Source organism: Tenrec ecaudatus, chromosome 3 (assembly GCF_050624435.1).
Source record: "Tenrec ecaudatus isolate mTenEca1 chromosome 3, mTenEca1.hap1, whole genome shotgun sequence".
Lineage (NCBI taxonomy): Eukaryota > Metazoa > Chordata > Mammalia > Afrosoricida > Tenrecidae > Tenrec > Tenrec ecaudatus.
Window position 1 is genome coordinate 46,708,775 of NC_134532.1, and position 18,983 is coordinate 46,727,757.

Consider the following 18,983-nt stretch of genomic DNA (forward strand, 5'->3'; position numbering starts at 1 on the left):
TACCTTATTATAAGATTTGGTATAAAATGTAAGATTAGGTGTCAATCACTTTATTGATAATTTTGAGGCAACAGGAAGAATAGGAGGGGCAGGGGGGAACTGATACAATGATGACTGTATAACCCCACACAAGGGAACAAATGAAAGAATTGTAGGAGAACGGATACATTGGATGGTGTAAGATATGGCAATAATAATAATATATAATATATTAAGTAGCCATGGGAATTGTAGGGTGGGATAGGAAAGGGATAAAGGAGAGCTGATATAAAAGAGTTCAAGAGGAAAGAAAATGCATTGAAAATGATGACTTCAATTGTACAGTTATGCCTGGTTTAGTAGAAGTATGGATTATAATAATATCTGTAAGAGCTCCTAATAGAAGTTAAAATAAATAAATAAATGTCTACTGGTGTCAAAGGTAAATTGCTCAACATGACATACACTCTTTCCGCACTAGAATGACTCTGAGAGGACATAGCAGTGTAGTTGTTGAAGAAAAGCTCTTCCATTTTAGTAACTCACAAAAGCCATTCCTATTTACAGCACACATTGAATTGGGGCCACTTTAGGCTGAATTCAGTGAGATTGCTAGATTTAGCTATCTCCATACTTTTTAATGTCTAATAATGTTATTATAACACACAAAAAAAGAAAATGTGTATCTGACCATTTATATGTCCTTGGATTTGTTGTGCCTTACAAATATATAAGTCCCTGAGAGTAGAGAAACACTGCCTGTATTCCTAGTCATTCTCAATCCTAAGCCACATCTACTTCTCAACCATAGTCCTCATCACTTTCGGTAAAGCCTGGAAATGCTGGTCCTGGTGAATGAGAAACAGGGACAGGCTGAGTTCTCTGCGGAATCAGTCAACATTCTCATCCCAGATGAACCCCTTTTAAACTTTATTAAAGGGACAACTCACATGCAAATCTCCACATAGTCGATCAGATAGAGTCTCACGATACATTGTTTAATTTAGGATGTACTCACTCTGGGTAATACACCTGAGTATCATGGACCTTGTTCCCAAGAATATTTTGGTTTCTTCCTCTTCTTGGGGTCAGCTCTCAGGGTGAGAAGCTCAGGTATTGAAACATGAAAGTTTGGGGGTGCTTTATATGCACACCTGGCTCACTTCCTCCGGTGCAGCTGCAGGGCTTGAATCAGGCTTGTAAATCCCACAGATGTTGTGCCTCACCTCTTCTGTCTCTAGATTCTCTTAAATCAGCTGTGGGTTTGTATGCTATGGAGTGGTGAGAGCACAGACTACACTCTTACACTGATGTCTTGAGTGCACATCCCCAGTGACCCCTTTCATAGTCAAGTTCATTGAACGCTGAGCTCCATTGCTGCACAGGCTATTTGACTATGTATCACTGTGAAAGGAGTCAGGGAGAAGAGAGTGTGATTCCTGAAATCCAGTAGAAAGAAGGAGTCTGATCTGCACAATCCTCCATTATGTTCTCTCCTGTGTATTCTTTGTTTTCCTTAAATATATTTTGCATTCTTGTGTAGTGTCCTTTATTTTTGTATTATAATTGTCTCCAAAAATAAACTCTCACTTTATGATTTTCTTTTTATTAGGGCGTCTTCATTGTGACTTTGTTCACCATACTATTTATAACACATTTGGATAACATTTGCTTTTAGATTTCTTAACATAATCATCATATTTAGAGTTTCATATTTACCTTTATAGTACCCATCTCTGTGTCAAGGGTGAATCTCATGTTGACATTGTTTCAATTATGACCCTTTTCCTATTCTTTTGTATTATCCATTACTTTTTGTGGATATATGGGCATGTTAAAAATGACCGTACATATCAGCATATTGTGTTATGTATGATGCTTTCACTTACAAACTGACAATGACCCAACTTCTGTTAGACTTATTTCCAATATTTGTGACTATATAGTCAGGAGTCCATTTGTAATTAATTACATGCAATGTCCATCACAGATAAAATTAATCTTTACTAAAAATCCCAAAGATATCAGATTCCTCTATAAAATATCATTGTTTATTTTATGTTTGGGTCTCTCTTCCCTTGAGAAAATCTTGACTATAACTTCTCTGATGCACTTGGTATTATTTTTACTAGATGATGGTCATGTGGTGGCAGGGTTTGGGCAATGGGGCATTTCTCTGGTCTTGAGCCTCTGTGAGAAGCAGGCATCCTGTACTGGGACCCGAAAAAGTTCTGGGCTAGCAGCTATGCCTGGTCTTTCCCAAGGAACCGAGCACCTTTTCCTCCAGGTTGCTGCAGAAGATTTCCACCAGTACCTTCAGCTTAAGCTTTTTATGTTATATCTCCTCAAATTGAAGAGTTTATGCCTAAACAAAGCAAAGAGCATTGGTTCTGGACAGGTTTCAGACTTGTTCTGCATGTGTAGAGGTTTAGGAATGTATCCCGAGCCTTTCAGTCATTTTGTGTTGCTTAGAGGCAGAAGAGGGAGGTCAGGTTGCATTTGAGCAGTGCTTACTCTCGCCCTACCCTAGCCACTCAAGCGACGAGAAGGAAATCTATTTTTATTATTGACATCTTAAGGGAATGATCTGCTATAAAACAAGTATTATCTTAAGTCTGTACTCCTGGGAAATCCTATTCTCTTTAACCCAAGAAACTTCAAACTACTGATGAAATGTTTCCGCCTAACCTTTCTAAAGTTTAATTGTCATCCAAGACGTCTACTCCAGCGAAGGGAAGACTTCGGGCTGTTTCCTTTCTAATGGCAACTCTCTCTTTCTCAGAATAGGATTTTTGTGGTTGTTGTTTAAATACTACTAAGTTCACCATTATTTTGAAGAAAATTTTATAGAATAGCCATGTTTGTTATTGTGAATTAAATAATAAGAATGTGAATGCCCTTTTCTCTCTCTTTTTTTTCAATCTGAATAGTAGTTTCATTATAAAAAGAAAAGCACCCTGAATGTCCAAAAACAGATAAATAAATCGTGGAATACAGGTGTTCATGCTCTAAGGTGTTGAGCATTAAATAAATTCATGTTGGTTGGATATTAACTTATGGGTCTATCCCCACATAAATAAAATTAGTTAAGTGAACTAAGCGAAGCAAATTAGCATATATACTGTCTGAAATCATTTAAATAAAAATAACTTATGGCATATGAAATATATGAACAGGACTATGTTCTGCATACCATGATCACATACTCTCAAATATTATTCCTATCAATTTCTTCTAGGATATTCACTTATGTGTACACCTCACATGTCTAAAAACACTGGAGAAACCAAAAAACTCATCATGACACAGACCTAGAAACATTGTGCTGAGTGAAGCAGTCAGTCTCAAAAGGGCAAATATTATTGAACATCACTATAAGTCAAAATGCAAAGGCATACACTGACAGCTGTTCTCAGACTATGTAATCATTTAATATGAAACCCCAGGCAATGTTGTGACATGACTTGTTAGTGCTAATGTACTGTTTGTCACTTGCTCTGGTATAGCTTAAAAGAAATAAGACCTCTTTAGTGGAGGCTCCACCTCTGATGGAACATTTTGTCACTTAACAGGAAATGCAAAAGACCAAATAACTCCTGCCACTCAACAGCTTCTTCATGTTACCCCAACTTAATAGACTCTCCTACAATACCATTATTAAAGGAACTGAACTATTCCGTTAAACTTAAACCTGAAACTCCCTGGTATGGGAGGCACAGATGACTGCTATGCTGAAGACGTGGGCTTCAGAGTATGATCCAATGATTCCAAATGATAAAGTCAAGATCAATGGAGAGAACGGTATTAGAGGTTCAATTCTTTGACTCTCAGTGTTGAAGTTTTCCCTTTGCTTGTCTTGGCTTTGGACTCCACTCCTCCACCACCTCCACATCCACATCCCCCGAAGCACAAACCACAAAACCCGTCACCTGACATTTGAGCGCTCTCAGGTGAAACCCAGGGATTATACTTTATCATTGCTTATCATGGAATGGGGCTTTGCTAAAGGGATGAGTGATTAATCTAATCTTCTGACTTTGCATCCTTCTTAAGGAGGCAGTTTGAACCTATTTCTTGGGTATGGCCTTACAAGCATCCCTGTTCTCCCTCAGAGGAAATCATGGACCCGGGAGAAATGTCTGACCCTCTTCTGGGTCATGACTTCTCTCTCTCTCTTTATATTTTAAACCCTCATGTGTTTCCCCCTCAGCTGCAGTGGTTCACCACCGTGACTATCGCTTCCTGGTTTGGTGTCATTCGCTTGTACACTTAGACATTTATATGTTGTGGTGAGAGGGGTTATATTCTAGTAAAAATCCTTATGGTTTACTCTGTTCCTCTTGGTCTCGATGGGGTTTCACCAGCAGAGTAAACTTGTATAAAAAGAACTCAAGTATATTTTTCAGATATTATAAGTCCCACCTCCTTCTCCCAAGACTCTCACATCTAACCCCTCAGATATCTTTAGAATAGATGGATACACAAGAGAGCACATTACTCTTCTGTAGGAAAAACAACATCGAGCCTAGCCCAACCCTTCCATTCTAGGATAGAAGGCACAGCCATGGGAGACCCAGGTCTACCCATTCCCTGAGCAGGTATAAACAATGCATGTATGTGATGCTTGCAGATGTCCAGGGCAAAGTGCAGCTGGTAGGGCCTGGGGGAGACTAGAGGCAGGTGAGAACATCTCTCAGAATCTCTTGTCCACTCTCTGCATTCACCATGGATTTCATCGGCCAGCTCCAGGGAAGGACCTACAGTGGGTCTCAGTTACTGGTAGTAATGTTGTGTGAAGAAGGAAATGTGCTTTGGAGAGGAGTGTGGAGTAGTTTAGATCATCTGGTGTCCACCTGATGCTTTCAACAAACTCTATTCTGTCCACTCTCTGGGGCACATGACATAGAGGAGGCCAAGACAGGGCAGGGGCAATGAGGGGCTGGAGGGCGAGAACACTGAGCTCAGAAATCCTTGGTTTTCCTTTTACCTTTCCCACACACCTCTTAGGTCAAGTGCTCCCTCATTATAGACTAATATGCATATGACATCAAACAAAGAGTTACCTTACCATGGGTTCAGAAGGAAGAGGAGAGCCTGGTCTCTATCATTTTCAGTTCATAAGGACAGGACTCCTGCATGCAAATCATTCTTCAAGCACTAGGGTAAAATTCACCCTTGTGTTTGGAAAACTATGTTATCTTCAGACAGGATTGTAGGTCCCTTGGGAAAGCGGAGCTGTGGTCTAAAGATGCTATTGCTGTGTGTTCTCCTGCACACACAGGTGACAGTCCTCAAAGGTGGGTGATTCAGATATCTGACCTGGGTCTACAGTGATAGTTTTGACTGCAAATGACTGACAGAGATCAATATCTTTATTTATAGGTGTCCTGTCCCAGGCAAAGTTTCAGGAGTCAGGGCCAGGATTGGTGAAGCCCTCCCAGAAGCTGTCCCTCACCTGCATTGTCTCTGTTTTCTCTATCACAAGCAGTGGTTCCTACTGGGACTGGATCTGCCAGGCCTCAGGGAAGAGGCTGCAGTGGATGGGATACATAGATTATGATGGTAATACATGTTATAAACTGTCCTTCCAAAGCCGACTCTCCATCACCAGAGATACATCGAAGACCAGTTCACCCTGCAACTGAGCTCCGTGACTGCTGAGGACACGGCCATGTATTACTGTGCAAGGAGCACAGTGAGAGAAGTCAGTGTGAGCCCAGACACAAACCTCCCCTGCAGGGAAGTCACTGGGCAGCAGAGAGCGCACAGGACCCGCAGAGCACAGACACCCAGCCCTAGACAGGCACAGTTGGATGACAGGGAGGATTTCCTGTCAGAGTCATGTGTTCTCTACCAGCTCTCAGCATCCCCAGGGATATTTTCCTTTTTTTCCCCTGCCTAAATCAGTGGTTCTCAACCTTCCTAATGCCATGACCCTTTAATACAGTTCCTCATGTTGTGGAGACCCCTTCCAATAAAATTATTTTTGTTGCTACTTCATATCTGTAATTTTGCTCATGTTATGACTTGGGCGACCCCTGTGAAAGGGTCATACGACCCCCAAAGAAGTCACGACCCACAGGTTGGGAACTGCTGCTCTATATATTCTCCCCGCTGCAAGCTTGACAAAGGGAACTAGCATTCGCTGTTTGCAGTGCAAATAGTAAAAATGACTCTGATCGGTCACTGTCATCCTATATTACCCATTTTTTTTTCATGAGAAGCAGATTATCATGGTCATTTTCACCTTGTTACTTAAAATCTGTTGACAATGAAATACAAGCATATGCATATTTATGAGTTCAATGATGATTTTAAATGTACCAAGCTCACTGATGTATTCCAGCCCAGGGTCGTGGCTCTCAGGAGGTATCTCTCTGTACTGCTCCCTTTGCACTATGGGTAGTGATTGACCAATATTCTCTGTGCCTGAAAAAATAACTGTGGAGTCTTCTGATGCTACCCTTGTGAAATGTCCCCAAGTGATGCTTGTTACCCAGTCTCTCCCTTGATGCAGAAACAAGGGTTCTGGGAATAGAGAGACCACTGACACTGGGAACAGGTAAACTGGAATGACCTGTCAGGTGGGCAGTCATTAGTAAGATCATTCATTGGGGTCACAATGAAGGACACACTCATTGGAAGGCCAACTTTGAATGTCCCATGGAACAGAGAATGGCAACTTTTTTCACATATTTTGAACATATGATCAGGGGGCCCAGCAGTTCTGGAGAGATACATCCGGTTTGGTAGTGTTAGCAAGAAAAAGCACCCGGCCCATTTTTCTCACTGTTCTTTTGTCTACAGCAAATGTGTCATAAAAAGAGGACATTGCAAACTAATATCTCAGAATGCTCTTTAAAACTGAGACTAGTGAGGCTTCCCACATACCCTGAACATATTCTCAGTGGAACCAGGTCCTAGAGAAGAATATCCTGTTTGGTAGAGTGTCATCAAAATACAAGAAAACACTCAATTAGATATACAGTCACAATGTCCGCAAACATGTGCTCAGATCTAGGAGCAAGTAAGGATGGTTCAAGACTTTGTGGTTTGTGTATGTGTTCTTTTGTATACAGAGCCATCATGAGTAAAATTGACTCAAAAGCACCCAACAACATCTCTGATCGAGTGAGATACAAAAAATGGAAATTAATTCTGGTTAGCCAAATATAATTAACTAAAATAATAATAAATTACACCATTTTATAGCCAGAAAGTGTTAAAATTACTTAATATTTAAAATTAAGTTCATATTTCTCTCCTTATTAAGTTTAACTGTGTAGCTATCAATCAGGAAAACAAAGTACAATAAATAACTAGTAAATACTATCAACAAATAAGATGATATACAAGTCCACTCTCCCTGTGGCATAGTGGATTTTACATTGGTATATGAAATGCAGGACCAACAGTTCTAAACCACCTGCCATTCCAAAGGAGAAAGATGAAGCTCTAAAAAGATTTACCAGGATTGTAAATAACATAATCCAAATCCAAATGAGGAAATAGTATCAGAATTAAGTTGTGAGATTCTGGCTGTGGATGTCAGTGGTAGCTCAACATACATTCTCAGGATCTACACAGGGACTAAGCCTCCTGTGATTGTCCTCTCATCATAGTTGAGCAATGGTGATCAGACAGAGTGTAGGAGAGATGACTGTAGTAAATTAAAACGATAAATCTGACTTGATGGTTAAAACCTTGTCACTTGATCTCCTTTTGATACATTTGTTCTTGAGTTAGTTTTTAATATTTTCTGTGGGGGTTTCTTTCATATGAGGGTTTAATCTCTGCTGTATTTTGTCATTGTTGGTAGCCTTTCTGACTCCCTGTTATGTCTTTCCCTATGTTTTTCAATTTATGAAACCCAGGATGGGTGAATCTTCAGAGACAATAAGTAGGAGTTTTGGGGGCTTCAGCAGGGATAATCGGGGTTAAAAGGGAGCTGATATAAAGAATTTCAAGAAGGAAGAAAATGTTTTGAAACTGATTGCAATAATTGTACAACACGGCTTGATAAGAGTGAACCATAGAATGGTACGATGTCTGAATTAGATCCTAATAAAATGGATTGAATGGTAAAAAGAAGAGAAAATATTAAAGGATCTAAGTTGCTGAACTTTTTTTTTTAAGATTTTTATTTTGAGGATTTCAAAAATTATTTTAAAATAATATTTGACATAAAAAAGAAACATAACATTAATGTAATGTTGTCTAATACAAATTTCATAATAAAATTTGCCAATTTAATGATTAAAACCCTAAAGTCACTATGAGTCTGATTCAGTAGGTTACAGGCTATAAAAAGATATAGTGTCTGGAGTTCTTAAAGGCTTGAGGTATTTAAGCGGCTACTAGGCTCAGAAGCACACCAGGCTGCATGATCACGAAGGGATCAATTATCAGCCATCAAAGTGACAAAGGGATGAGTTATCAGACATCAAAGTGCAAATACTCATATCATTTTGTGCTCACCTCCCTGATACAACCACTGAAGACAAATGGGTGCATAAGTAAGTGCGGGCAAGAAAGCTGATGGTACCCGGCTATCAAAAGATATAGTGTCTGGGGTCTTAAAGGCTTGAAGGTAAACAAGTGGTCATGTAGCTCAGAAGCAACAAAGCTCACATGGAAGAAGCACACCGGCCTGTGCAACACAAGGTGACAAGGGATCAGGTATCAGACATCATCAGAACAAAAAAATCTTACCATAGTGAATGAGTGGGAGAGAGTGGAGTGGATACCCAAAGCCCATTTGTAGGCCACTGGACATACCCTTACCGAAGGGTCTTGGGGAGGATACGAGACAGTCAGGATGTGATGTATCAATGATGAAAAATACATCTTTCCTCTAGTTCCTAAATGCTTCCACCCCCCCACCCCCACTGTCATGATCCAAATCCTAACTTGCAAGTCTGACTAGACCAGAGGATATACACTGGTACAGATGGGAACTGGAAACACAGGGAAGCCAGGGCAGATGATCCCCTCAAGACCAGTGGTGTGAGGGGCGATACTGAGAGGGAATAGGGAGAGTGGGCTGGAAAGGGGGAACCTATTTCAAGGATCTACATGTAACCTCCTCCCTGGGGGACATACAACAGAAAAGTGGGGGGAGGGGACACGTAGGACAGAGCAAGATATGACAAAATAATAATTTATAAATTACCAAGGTTTCATGAGGGATGGGGGAGTGGGGAGGGAGGGGAAAAATGAGGACCTGATGCCAGGGGCTTCGGTGGAGAGCAAATGTTTTGAGAATGATGAGGAAAACGAATGTACAAATTTGCTTTACACAATTGATGTACGGATGGATTGTGATAGGAGTTGTATGAGCCCCTAATAAAATGAATTTTTTAAATGAGGAGCTGATATCAAAGGCGCAAGTAGAAAGCAAATGTTTTGAGAATGATGATGGCAACAAATGCACCAAAGTGCTTGATACATGGATGTATATATAGATTGTGATAAGAGATGTATGAGCCCCCCAAAAAAATGATTGAAAAAAATTTTTTAAAGAACTTGACTCAAAAAAAAGACATGAAAAAGCAAGAAAATATAAGTAATCCAGGCTTCGTGATGGAGGGAAAAAAAAACGAGGAGCTGATACCAAGAGGTCAAGTAGAAAGAAAATGTTTTGAAAATTATGATAGCAACATATGTACAAATGTGCTTAACAGTAGATGTATGCATGGATTGTAATACAAGCTGTACAAGGCCATAAGAAAATGAGTTAAAATAAATAAATTTTAAAAAAGCATGCGTTCATCCTCAATTGAGAGGATGGCACAGGAGAGTGCAGTGTTTTGTTCTGTTGTGCAATGGGTCCCTGTAAAATGGAATTGACTCAATGACAGCTGACAGGATAACAGTCTCAGAAACCACAAATATACACCCAGCACAAACACAAAGACATTAGTGTGCTAATGTTTACAAAAGATATTATTTCTCTCATTAAAAAAGGGAAGAAAAAAAAGACAAAAAATTTTTTTAAAAGGAAGAGGCTTCTTCAGTTAATAAAATTGGAACAAACAAGGTGACAACAAAATCACTGAGGCATTCCTACCCCTCATTAGTCCATTCTTTTAGTGAGCTGAAGGCAGTTCTCTAAGGGCCTCACAGCATGCCAAATGGCAGAGTATTTTCATGAACATGGGCTCTAGTCTAAGGGCAACACAGTCAATAAGTTGTGAGTAGCTATTTGTCTTTCTAGGAAACTGTAAATAATGTAGTCCTGTACACTGAGGATTCGGCTGGAAGATCAGAAGATCCAGCAGAGCAAGGGACTGACAATAGTTACTAACTGAATTTCAGGATGCTTAGAAGGTCTATAATCAATTGAATCAAAATAAAATTTCATGAGAAATTTCCAGCCTAACTGTACAATAGATGAAAACTAAAAATTCTGGCAGCTAGAGAATTCACATTAAGATGAATAAACACTTTTTTACTATTTTGTTAAGTTCAACTTATTGGGTTCCAACATAACAATAGTATTGAGAGAGCACTTAGTAACACCTTCTATGACACCAGAAAAAACCTGATACCAATGTCAGATAATGATACTTTAAGAAAACTGTAGACCAGTGTTGATAACGGATCTGAATGAAAAAGTTATCTTTAAAAAAGTAAACTGAGCCAGACAATGTATTAAAATAAGTATGTATCATGATTCATTCTAATTCATCCCAGAACTGATTTAACACAAGAAAATAAACACTCATATATGCCTATTGAAGGGGAAAAAAGTCAATTATCTAAATAGACACAGAATACATACTAAACAAAGTCAAAGGCTTTTCATGTTAAAAACAAAACAACTACAAATCTGACATGAAATAGGTCAAACCCAATATGCTAATGTACATTCTTGGGGAAAAATTGCAAATGTCACATGTAGGAGAAAGAGAATCAGGATAAAGATACATGTCCATTTTCACCACTCATATTAAAAATTGTACTACCTAGAAATCAGAAAAAACAGAATTAATAAAAGAAAGGGGGAGAAAGGGGGCATCGAAAGAAGGAAGAAAAATGACTTCCAAAGAGAAGAAAAAAATTCTTTATTTATCATAAATTGATGACTTCACATAAAAAAGATGCCAAATAGATCATAAATACATAGCTAGTAAATATATAAAAAGTTGTAGGCTACATTTCAACACATAAAAATAACTTGGTACTTAAATCCCTAATGATTAACTGCTAATCTCCAACTCCCAAACCCTTACATATTAAAATGCTGAGCATCTTTCCAACACACCAATACCCTCCTAAAACACAAGAGGAGGAGGTGATGCTGCTTGCCAGAGAGCAGCAAGAGCTGGCCAGCCTGCCTGCAGGGTTAAAACGGGCAGAAGCAGTACTAGTAGATTTATATATGCACTTGGCAGAATGCACACATTTTGCCCGAACAAAACTACTCGTCAACCTCCTTAGTGGTTATCCAAAAGGATACTACAAAAACGTGTGTATGGTATACACACATGCACATATGTACATACCAAAATCAAGTAAGTTAAATAATGGAATTGAAAATATATTTTTGTGAAACATTTTGAAAAAATGAAAAGATCTAAGTAAGTAAAATGGAATCCAACCCAACTATTCAAAAGTTTGTGAGAACAGGAGGGAGAGCCTGGGGACCTGCAGGCTGGGAGAGCGCTGACAGCAGGCCAGGCTTCCAACTGGCGCGCTGAGACGAAAGTTCACAATGTGAGCATCTCCAATCCGTTTTCTTAGTAGGACCTCCTAGTTGACTACCTAAGTAGTGTGGAGAAAAAGAAGTCCCCACTCAGTGGCTGATCTACCCACCTTGTCCAGCAGGGGGCAGGCCGGGGTTCCAGACTAAGGTCCATCAGAAAGTGTGGAGGCCGCTCCAATCTCTCTCTCCCTCCTCCTTCCTCTCCTCTGTCCTCCCTCCTCTCTCCTCTACTCCAGCCCCTCGCCCTTCCACTCCCATCTTACAGGGAAGATCAGATCAAATCACTCCGACATTGAAGAATTAAAAAGTGACATCACTATGAACACTTGGCCACCACAGCCAGTTATCGCTGTGATAACTTTTCCAACACTTCCTGCTGAAAACCCAAAAGGTCAGAGGGATCTAGAGGTCCTGCTTTCACAGTGTGTATTTCTACTGAAAATCAAGATCCAGCGAGCTTAAACCCTTCTGCTCCAGGAGGGGGTTTCTGTCCTCCCTCAGCTCGCCTTAGGACACCAACATTACCTTTGCCAGGGGTACCGGCCCAGTCAAACAACCCACCTGACCCTGCTAAGTCCCTGCCTGACCCCGGAGAGGGACCCCATGGAGGCTGCAGCTAAGGCTCAGATGAAGCACAACAAGAAATGCCTATGAAGCAGCAAGGAGGCCTACTCTTTGTATGTGCACAAGGTGCTCCAGTAGGTCCACTCGGACTCCAGCATCGCATTCAGGGCCATGGGCATCGTGCACTCATTGATCAATGACAACTGTGGGCTCATCGCCTACCAGGCATCTCAACTGACACATTCCAAACTGCTCAACTATCAAAGCTTGGGACATCCTGGCGACCATGCGCCTGCCGCTGCCTGGACAGTTGGCCAAGCAGCCATGGCCGAGGGCACCAAGGCCAACGTCCACTACACCAGCCCCAAGTAAATTGTCCTTCAGCCTCACAACGTTCAAAGCCATGGGCCCATTTCAGGGTCACTTCCCTTTAGCATTACCTTGTTTTTGGTTCCTTTGTTTCAGTTTGGGTTTTGATTCTTCTGTGCATAGTTTAGTTAGATTGCTTTTGTGATGGAGAGCTTCTTTCTTTAAAAAAAAAACACTTTTGGGGGCACTTAATCCACGTATCCCACATACTCCCACAATTCCATAGTTCAGCCATCTCAAGAATTGCACAATCATTACCACAATCGATTTAAACCTTGCCTATTTTCCCAAGATTAAATCACCTCCCAAAAGACTTGATAGTCACATTCAGTTCTAGTGTACAGTCCCCTCGATCCTTCATTCTTACTCCTCAAATCCCCTCACCCTCCCCATCTCCACCAGCCACCCACTGCGACCCCTCCCAGCCATCCCTACAAACCCTGGCATATTATTTCATCTCTAGGCATTCACTCCTTCTGTGCTTCACAAACTGAATCCAACAGAAACAATAAAGAATAGAAAGGATATGAAATGGGAATGATTTTAAAAACCATAGTAATATATAGATAAAAATCGAAACAAGCAGTAAGAAAAAGGGCCACCATCAATATTTTTAGAGCCAGGGAACACGTTTCTGTCACGGACCAGCAAGAGATCTTGCGCCTAGAACAGACTGTGGTCGGGTCCAGAGGGAGGTCAGCAGAACAAGACCCCGGGCTCACCTTTGAGCTGAGGAGGTGCAAGGAGTCTCAGGGAGGAGGTGCCGCTGTGTGAAAGGAAACAAGGGACGGGCGTTAGGAGACCCACAATGAGAGACTCAGGGAACCTTGAAGCCCCAAACCCCAGCCAGGATCCCCTTTCTCCAACAGGGAATCCCACCATGAACACCAACCAATCCGAAAGTGGGGAAATATGACCGGCCTTGGGGAAACCCGCCCACCTCTCACCAAGAGAAGCGCTGGCAGGGTTCCTGGGGGAGAGAAAGGGCACTTGCACCCTAGTCAGCTGGACTAAAATAGGCTCCACCTACATACATGTTCTGGAGCCCAGAGCCTCCCACCTGGGAGCACCGGCAACAGGGTCCTCAGGCTGGGGTCGCTTCTAGGGCGCCTTGAGCAGAGCACGGACAGTGGGAGCCTTGCTGTGAGTTGCAGTTCAGAATAAGACACCGCCACTTCCGGCCCACGATAAAAACCTCATTGTCATCGAGTCAATGCAGACTCACATAGATACTATAGGACAGGGGAGAACTTCCCTGGTGAGTTTCCAAGAGTGAAAATCTTTGCTGGAGTAGAACGCTCATTCGTTCTCCTGTGGTGTTATAGGTGGTTCCAAACTGCTAGTCTTAAAGTTAGCAGCCCAACTTATACCTTCTTCACAAACAAGGGTTTGATCATTCATTGTAGAGCCACCCACTATAGCATGCAACTAGAGTCCAAAACGTTCCCTCAGTTATACAAGCTATTTCTCATTGGATTGTTCACCTAAATTTAGTGATTGATCAGCAGAACGAGATGTGTGCAGTCAGCACTACCAAGTGCTCCAAAAGGAATCCCATTAGAAAGTCCTGGAGAGAGTGGGAGAAAAATGTGGACCCAAACTCAGACTCACAAAAGAGACCCTCAAGGAAATGGCCTTTGGTCACTTTCATGTCCAGAACTGAACTCACCCCCTGCTAGGCTAACCAGTCATGTAAGTAAGATCAAGGACAAGATTTAGCTGATGGGGAAGAATGGAAACAGGAGAGTCTTGGACAAAGTGGATAGTGTGTTGTTGTTGTTGTTGTAAATTGTCCTCAAGTAGGTTCCAGCTCACAGAGAACCTAGGTACAATCAGTTGAAACACTGGCAAGTCCTGCTCCATCTCAGGGTGGATTTTATGTTTGAGTCCATTGTTGCAGCCAATGGTCCAGTCCCTCAAAAGGCTCTTCCTCTTTCCAATTGCCCTTTTACTTTACCAGGCATGACATCATTTTCCCAAGTTGGAGCTCTCCTGATAACATATTCAAAGTATATGAGACAACATGTCACCATCCTCACTTCTCAGGATCATTAGTATGTGTGGTCAATGCTATTGTTAGTTTTGTTAATTCCTGTACAAATCTGCTCGAAACAATGGATGAATATATGAATTGTGATAAGAGATGTAAGGGCCTCCAATAAAATATTTAATAAAAAATAAAATTCCATGAGACACTTCTAGCCTAATGGTAAGACGTTTAAAGGTGCAGATTCTGGCACTTATGAATAAATACCATTTTCTTATATTATTATTTAAGTTCAACTTATTTGGGAATTGAGTCAGTTCCTAATATTTAAAAAAAAAATTTTTCATGTAGCTCCATTATCAATGTTGATCTACCGTTTTCTTGAAGTATCATTATCTGACACTTGTATCAGAATATTACTGGACTCATATAATATGTTATTAATTGTTCTCTCTCAACCATTGTTATGTTTGTACCAAATTAACTTGAACTTAAATAACAATATAGTAAAATGCCGTGTTGTTAGAACAAAGTGTTCTTGTGTTGAGGGAGGGCTGGAGCAGAAGCCCAAAGTCCATCCACTTCCTCAATGTATGGCCATACAAATATATGTATATAGGCCAATCACACTATTTTATGAATTACTATATTTATATATGTACACCCTTATGTTTATACCTCTATCCATAGCTTTGCTTCCTAGATCTTTTCTCTATTTCATTTTAAATTCCTCCTGTCCTACCATCACACTCACCCCTTTTCTGCCTCTTAGTAATGTCTCTCAGCTAAATTGCTTTTGCTCCAACAGCCCCAGGATGTCTACGTCCTCATTATTGATTTAATTCCCTAGTTGTTCCCCTAGCTATGGAATTGTTTGATCACCACTCCCTCCCCCCACCCCCTCCTTCCCAAAGGCTCGCCAGAACCATTGGTCCAGTTGCTTCCCTTGACTAAATGGATAGGCAAATCAACAAGAGCTGAAACAAAAGAAAAGATTGAATTAAAAAAAGGGGGGCGGGGAACTAGCAAAAAAAACAAACCCAAACCTAAAAATATACATAATCCCAGGTCTGTCCGCTGACCTTTATGACAATCTCCCCAACGGTCCTGGGGGGTTCTGGGAACTGCCCCTCCTAGCCTGAAGTCTATTTTTGCAACTCCTCAGGGGCTTTATGACTTGGTTTGGCTTCCGTTGCTGACATGTTCTGTTCCCTTATTGGTTCACCCCACTGTGGAGGGAGGTGGGTGTCAGACCAGGCTCACTCCACACAATGTATCCCCAGTATGGTCCTCTGACGATGTACTCTCCAGCGAGTGGACATCATTTCTAAAACTGTTGTTGGCCTTACTGTCTTCTCTGTGTGCCCGGGCAGATTTTTGCAAATAATGGTGATAAAAAAATTACCATTCATTGTTAATGCCATTCATTCTAATATCTCCAAACAAGACACACATAATTAAGAAGACATAATTAAGGTAAACAATCTTTATAATTAATTTTCTTTCATTGGTAATTATACCCTGTGACGATGATGTAATGCCCTCTTAGTATTATTCATAAATTACAAACGTGAAAAATTTAAGCAGCCTACACTGAATGGAGAAAGAAATAGAGAGAGGTGAGAGAGAGAGAGAAAGAGAGAGATAGAGAGAATTTATAAGATTTGAGGGGTGGTTGTGTTTGAATAATGCACAATGAAGTTTGACAAAAGTTCATTTACTGATGAAAAAGCCTTGTTTGATAAATGAGATTAACAGAAAAAAAGTGTCTCCAAGTATTACATTTTATAATGCAACAAACACGCAGATCACGATGCTAAGCTCTGGGTTTTGGGTGAGCCCTCATTGTATGTTAAATATTATACATGGTCTCTTACTTCACTTGGATTTTGAATTCTCTCTGCCTACATTTTAGATTCTTGTTTGCTAATATTTTCATGTGTTCACCTGTGTGCATGTGTGTCCGTGTGTGCCAGGTGTCCCTAGAGCTGCCAAATGTTTCCTAAGAACACCTCCCACAGCAACTTCACCCAATTCACCCCGGGTTTATTCTGCCTTCATCTGGACCAGTGGTTCTCAACCTGTGGGTGGCGATCCCTGTAGGGGTCTAACGACCCTTCCACATGTTTCTCCTGATGCATAACAGTAGCAAAATGATAGTTATGAAGTAGCAATGAAAGTAATTTTATGTTTGGGCACCACCACAACATAAGGCACTGTATTAAAGAGTCGTGGCCTTAGGAAGGTTGAGAACCCCTGATTTTCTGGACTCACGAAAGGACAGATATTCCAATAAGGAAGGCTCCTGGAGTATAAGTTACATATATTTTATAATGATGCTGAAGTAATTACAGGTGATTACCCTTTAATCAGTCTCTTGCCTTCCCTCCTTTATTTCCCATCTCCTGCTCAGGATTCAGGTGAGCCTGGAGGCAGATAATTCAAGGTGCTGAAATTGGGGCAGATGTGGATTTCAGATCAGGCTGTGCTGTGTGGAAAGACAGTGGTTCATCCTTGCTTGGATGTTTTGTGCTTCCTGGAAGGTAAAAGTACCTGGAACCTGGGCATGGGGACCTATTCCACGCCAGGTACCCTCAGCTAGTAGGTATGTAAGACAGGCTCCGGGAGGAACACAGCTTTTTGCCTCTGGAAGCCCTTCGGTTGAGCTCAAAGACATTCAGCCTGTGCTAACACGCTGACTCTGAAACCTCCACTAATGGCTTCTTAGTTGCTGATTTGTCCACATCCGGGCCTCACTTTCATTCTAGGGTATATTTAGATATCCACACGCCCAGGGTGCCTGGTCAGGATTTAACCGATTAAGTCAGCATGGGGTTGGCCTGCTGTTATCACGAGTGACTCTTTGAGGACATACTTCTCCATGAGTGGAGAGCCCAGTGTGCTCTGAGAGGGAGTTCCTGGCACTGGACCCACAGTATGTCCCTGGGAATAACATCTTTACACTTAAGGGTGAAGCTGCAGCTCCTGCTTGAAGTATGTCTTGTGAGGTTAAGTGGTTGGATTTCTGGAAACTCAAGTAGTCACAGACTCAAATATTTTAGGGTTAGAAGGGTGTATTACATCTTCTTCAAAGCTTTTAAGTCTGAGGAAAAAATCCAAAGTTGTGAAATATGGATATCATGGTTCCAATAAAGGAACTTTTAATTTGATACCACCTTCATCTCTAGTGACATGAGGGTCCCTGAGAAAAATGGAATGGAGGGGATCAAAGGTAGAATAACCAGTAATTTATTTGTTTCATGAAACATGTTTTCACTACATATTTGAGGGAGAAACCAGGATGCAGTGTGACCTACAAATTAGTGAGTAATTACTTGGTAAGCTCTTGGTCACCTTGGTTATTGGGTAACACATCCCTGCATATGTATAATAGCAGAGAAGGCTCCTTGAGTGTAGGACACAGTAGAGCAGAGGACCACAAGTGTCTTGGGGTAGATCTTGGTCATATGCTTTTTGTCATATTTAAACATTTATATATCCCTTCATTTTGCCAAATTTCATGAACCATTTGTAAAAGTTAACTGTAAACAGAGGATGTATTGGTGTTTCCTAATTTTGCATGTCTACCTGTTGCAGTCTCTTACATTTAGGCAAAATCTGGGAGAGGAGACAGATCCACACACGTAATTAGCAGCATGAGTTTTTTTCAGTGTGTTAGGTTTGGTGCTTAGTTAGGGCTTTAGTGTGCTAGAGGCAGAGTCGGTACTTAAGATCAGAAGCCAGGTCCTGAGATTAATCAATGTTCCTGGTTCAAGAACAAGAATCAAGGGATAGAATTAGGAGTTAATTTGATGCTTTGAGATTCAAGTGTTGCTGGACAGGTTAAAAGGAATTATGTGTAGAAAGTTTCTGCCTAACAGATTATGTTTTAAGTTGATTAAGGGTGTATATGTTAAGGTATAATGATGTAGAGATATTGTTTAAAGATTAGAGTTTTCGGGGGTAGTTTCTGAATTTGAGATTTAGAGTCATAAGGTATAAGATTAAGTTGATAGACTATAGTCAAGGTTGTGACTCTGATTCAAAGAATTGGAATGAATGCATTAGGTTAGATTTAGTGTGGATCCTCATTGGATTTTTAAAGCACATGTTAACTTTGTTGAGGCATCAGGCGATGCTCAGGGTGTTAGTAGAAGTTCTGGAGGATGAGTGGCTTTTTAGCTAGTTATCAGTGTGTTGTAAGGATACTCAGCACGTTAATGTATAAGGGTTAATGGTTTGTGAGATGGTGATTTAGCAGTGAATGCATAGGGATTGAAGTACAAAGTTAATATGTGCTGAAATGTAGCTGAGACATTTTTCAGTTTATCAGCTATAGTATTTACGATATATTTAGAATCATTTATGCATAAAGTC